Source organism: Lathyrus oleraceus, chromosome 4 (genome assembly GCF_024323335.1).
Source record: "Lathyrus oleraceus cultivar Zhongwan6 chromosome 4, CAAS_Psat_ZW6_1.0, whole genome shotgun sequence".
In the NCBI taxonomy this organism is placed as follows: Eukaryota; Viridiplantae; Streptophyta; class Magnoliopsida; order Fabales; family Fabaceae; genus Lathyrus; species Lathyrus oleraceus.
The window spans coordinates 460,836,069-460,841,489 of record NC_066582.1 but is presented as its reverse complement, the minus strand read 5'-3'; positions in this window follow the sequence as shown (position 1 = coordinate 460,841,489).

Here is a 5,421-nt window from a genome sequence, read left to right as displayed (position 1 = left end):
GAGATCTGGGTAAGGGGGTTGGTTATGCAATGGGAAGGTGTTAGGCACCCAAAACATCCTAGGTACTCCTAGGGAGCCCTTTTCATACTTGTTGCAAAGGTTGTTTGTTTTGTGAAAATTTGTTTGTGCAAACATGATTGAAGAGATGAGAAGAGAATGTACAAGTTTATTTACATTTTGTGTTTGGATGGATAAACCCATTACCTATGTACCATCTTATAAAAGCTTAGGATCAAAACCTCGTAGTTCGGGGTAAAAATCTCAAAACAAGTTGGTGAATTGATTGGTCCAAAAGCCTTAAGGTCTTTTGTTATCAAAGGGAGAAAACTCAACCAAACTACAAATCCACCATGTGAGGATAGCTTCAACATGCTAGTGAGGGGTTAACCCTATAATAAGCATGGAAGACTCATTGTCCATCACTAAGGATATAGGTGAGTATTATATCTAACACAAAGATAACTCAAACCTAATAGCTAAAGGTTATGAAAGATTTGATTAAGAAAATGGCCATTGGAACCACAAAAGACACTTGAATGGGTTATATTTACCAATTAAAAGTATGTACAAAATGGTCAAAGTTGACTTAAAGATTCAATTCTAAATAAGTGTTATGAAAAGAAAGTTTGAAAATCAAAAGCATAAGGCTTAGGTTTCTAATGTTGAAAACAAATGTTAAATGTTTGCACAAAAGTTTTGGCTTGGGTTAGAGTGGAGAGAAGAAGAAGATGGGCTAAGTCCTAAGTAAAACAAAAGAGAAGGGATGAAGAATCAAAACCACAAAAGGAGTCCCTCTCTTGAGATCATATTGATGATCCAAGTAGCTCCCATCCTTTGGAATAAGCAACCACAAAGCATAAGCAATCAAATAAGTCTCACAAGAGATCCTCAATGTATCTTGTATCTTCCACTTGGATGCACATGGGAATGGTTCTCCAATCAAGCTCAAATGGAAACTCTATCACAAAAGCACACACATCAAAGATTCCATGAAGTAAAACAAGAATGGACAAGAGTGAGTTTAGAGATTTGGTTCTTCTAACCCATCTTCATCATTAAGATCCTTTTAGTCCAATTTTGCATAAGGAAGGTTCTAGAATCTAAGTCCAATTCTCCATTTCTTTGCATAGGGAATGTCCTAGAAACTAAGTCCATTTCTTTGCATTTGGTCCATAACAATCAAAACAAAAACACAAGCATAATAATATATACACAATTATGTGCTCAAGTGAGCAAAAGGCAAATGACATTAACATAAACATGTGCTCAAGTGAGCAAAGAGAAAAGCAAATGGATAATAGGTGCAAGAATAGTAAATTGCATAAAAGTAAATTGCATAAAGTAAATGTTAATTGTCAATAGTTAGTGTTAGTAGTTAGTGTGCCATAAGGCAAATTTAGCGCTATGTTAAGCAATCGTAATTGGACTTATGTAGAAGTCACAACTATCTGAGGCCGGTCAATAATAATGTAGGCAACAAACACAAGTTAGGAGTCTTGATTAGTGAACCAAGTCCCAAAAACTTGCCATGCCAAAAAAAGAAAATGAGAATTGAAGTTGTATTGGTTTAAGCCTTTTGCATGATTTAGAAGACAACATATCCTTAATGCAAAGCCATTCACATGATCAATTGATCAAGATGAATTAGATTTGAATCAAGGAAGATTAAATCTCCCTAACCAATGCTAACTTAACAACCTTCAACTCATTGATCAAGAAGAAAAGAAGTAGAAGAAGAAGAAGGAGAAGATGGATAAGAGAAATGGAAATGGCAAAATTAAAGTGCATTAAATGAAATACAATGTACCAATCCTCATATGTTGACCAATAACATTGAAAGTCAAGGTCAAACAATCAAAACAGAAGTGAGATGAAAATTGGGAGTCAAGAAATGAATAAACTATTTTTGACATTTTTAATATTTAATTAAACTTGAATTAAAAATGAAATGGAAAGGTCAAACTTCAAAATTACTTCAAATCAACCTTGAAAGGTCCAAGTAATTTATCCTAAGTTCAACAAGGTCAAACAAAGTTTGACAAAAATTTTTAGCATTTTTAAAAGTCAGAAACTATTTTTAATCAATTAAAAATGAATAAAATTGACCTAATTGAATTAAAAACTCAAATAAATCTCAAATCAATTCAAAAATTGATGAGAATATTTTTCATAGATCCATCATCATTCAAATAGGTTAGGAAAATATTTTTGTATTTTTTGAATATAAAAAAGTATTCAAAATGAATTAAAAATAACCAGAAAAGAGAAAATTCACAAAAATAACAAATGACAAAATAAAAAATATTAAAAATCAGAAATAGAAACTAGAAATTATTTGGGAAATGATGCAATTGGTCCCATAATTTTTGGATTAAAAATGAAAGAGATATTGATTTTTGAAATAAAAAGGAATTTAAGAAAATAAAATGGAATTAAAACAGAAAATAAAAAATGGAAAAAACGAGAGCCCTTGGATCCGAGCTCATTAATTGAGCTGGCAGATCCAAGGATCCAGAGGCGCGCGCTCATGGAACATCGAAGTCAAAGCAATCACATGGGATTGAAATAAAAGTCATAACAAGCAAGGGTCCTGATTGAATCTGGAAAATAGATCACATGGCCAGGATTCAAACTGGAGATGATGAAGCCACCGGAGCCACCGTCTTCTCCGGTGAGCTTGGATTTTCCGGCCAAATTGCAGAAATTCAAAAGGCCACCAAAGTACACGATCCTTATACCAAAATGAAGCTGGGGTGATGTACATTACCCCTGTAACCTTGAATCACAGTCAAGATTCCTATAAATGGAGAAATATGAGGTGGAAGATCCAGGTGTGAAAAATATAGATCAAGGAAGAGCAAAATTGAAGCTACCACTAGCTTGCCTCTCAAGTGAGGACTTCAGAAAACATTAGATCCAAGCAAAAAGGTCCATGGATGATGAGAATCGAAGAAAATACCAGTTGAACAGAAGAGCTTTGGGGACCATTACCATGCTTGAAATCATCTCCTCTTGACCATGTCTTTGTACTAATGATCTCCTTGAAGCTCTAGACCTTGTGATTGCTCAAGCTACAAAATAAAAGATGTTAGTGACATATTTTTGTGCTTTTGGTTAGTATACAAAATGAGAAAAGCAATGATATCCAATTCAAACATGCTTGGTGATCTCAAACCATCTAACAGAAGGTCCCACCCAAAGGTAGAGGGAACCAAGATGCTAATGATCCTTGAGGCTATGCAAATGCAATGTTATGATGCCATGAGGGATCTTAGGACCAAAATTGGGGTCTTACACAAAGCCATTCACTTGATCAATTGACCAATATGAATTAGATTTGAACCAATGAAGGTTAAGTCTCCCTAATCAATGCCAACTTATCAACCTTCAACTCATTGATCAAAAGGAAAAAAGAAGAAGAAGAAGGAGAAGATGGATAAGAAAAATGGAAATGGCAAAATTAAAGTGCATTAAATGAAATACAATGTACCAATCTTCATATGTTGACCAATAACATTGAAAGTCAAGGTCAAACAATCAAAAACAGAAGTGAGATGAAGATTGGGAGTCAAGAAATGAATAAACTATTTTTGGCATTTTTTAATATTTAAAATTAAACTTGAATTAAAATAATGGAAAGGTCAAACTTGAAAATTACTTCAAATCAACCTTGAAAGGTCCAAGTAATTTATCCTAAGTTCAACAAGTTCAAACAAAGTTTGACAAAAAATTTCAGCATTTTTAAAAGTCAGAAACTATTTTTAATCAATTAAAAATGAATAAAAATGACCTAATTGAATTAAAATCTCAAATAAATCTCAAATCAATTCAAAAATTGATGAGAATATTTTTCATAGATCCATCATCATTCAAATAGGTTACGAAAATATTTTTGTATTTTTTGAATATCAAAAACTATTTAAAATGAATTAAAAATAACCTGAAAAGAGAAAATTCACAAAAATAAAAAATATTAAAAATCATAAATAGAAACTAGAAATTATTTGGGAAATAATGCAATTGGTCCCATAATTTTTGGATTAAAAATGAAAGAGATATTGATTTTTGAAATAAAAAGGAATTTAAGAAAATAAAATGGAATTAAAACAGAAAATAAAAAATGGAAAAAACGAGAGCCCTTGGATCTGAGCTCATTAATTGAGCTGGTTGATCCAAGGATCCAGAGGCGCGCGCTCATGGAACACCAAAGTCAAAGCAATCACATCGGAAAGATATAAAAGTCATAACAAGCAACGGTCCTGATTGAATCTGGAAAATAGATCACACGACCAGGATTCAAACTGGAGATGATGAAGCCACCGGAGCCACCGTCTTCTCCGGTGAGCTTGGATTTTCCGGCCAAATTGCAGAAATTCAAAAGGCCACCAAAGTACATGATCCTTATACCAAAATGAAGTTGGGGTGATGTACATCACCCCTATAACCTTGAATCACAGTCAAGATTCCTATATATGGAGAAATCTGAGGTGGAAGATTCAGGTGTGAAAAATACATATCAAGGAAGAGCAAAATTGAAGCTACCACTAGCTTGCCTCTCAAGTGAGGACTTCAGAAAACATTAGATCCAAGCAAAAAGGTCCATGGATGATGAGAATCGAAGAAAATACCAGTTGGAGTGTAAGCTTGAGTTCTGGTAATTTGAGCACGATGCCTTGTTTGCTTTGCTAAAACAGAAGACCAGTGAGATGAATGGTGAACGTTTAGAAGCTTAAGATCCAAGAATTCAACCAGATGAAGTTGAATTTTGGATCTGAAAAATTTGAAGAAAATGCAATTGCTTCTTTAGTGATGGTTATGGAAAGAATTATGCAGCATTTCAGGTTGAATTAGGCGTGTGAAATGAATGGAATGAGGTCTCTATTTATAGAGGAAGTGGCAAGAAACTTGTGATCAATCCGTGTGCATGGCATGTGGAGCTTCATTGCACGGGCTTGCATGATCATGCACAAGGCCCAAAAACAATGCCAAATGAATTCTGAGCATCAGCCAAATGGAATTGGACGTGTGACTTGCAAGGCAATTGCTCATGTAACAAGATTTCAAGTGGATTCCCCATTTGTACCTAAACAATCATCTCTTCGAAAGTACCAATTAGAAAATCCAAACATAGGCATATGGGTAATGGTTGGAAAGGTATTTGTATAAGGAACAAATGTTATGTTGGACAAAAACTCGTTTGAGGTGTGGAAATTCATGAAATTTGAGTTTAAAGTGCAAGGTGCAAGATATGTCAAAGCAAGGTTTCTAAAATTGGCCAACTTTCAAGCCCTTCTGTTTTGATGATGCAAGCCTCAAATGGACACAACTCCAACATCAAAGTCGTAGATATTTTCAAGAAAATCTAAATGGACTCACATTTTTCATCATTTGGATTTTTTATCAAAGAGTTATGGGCACTTG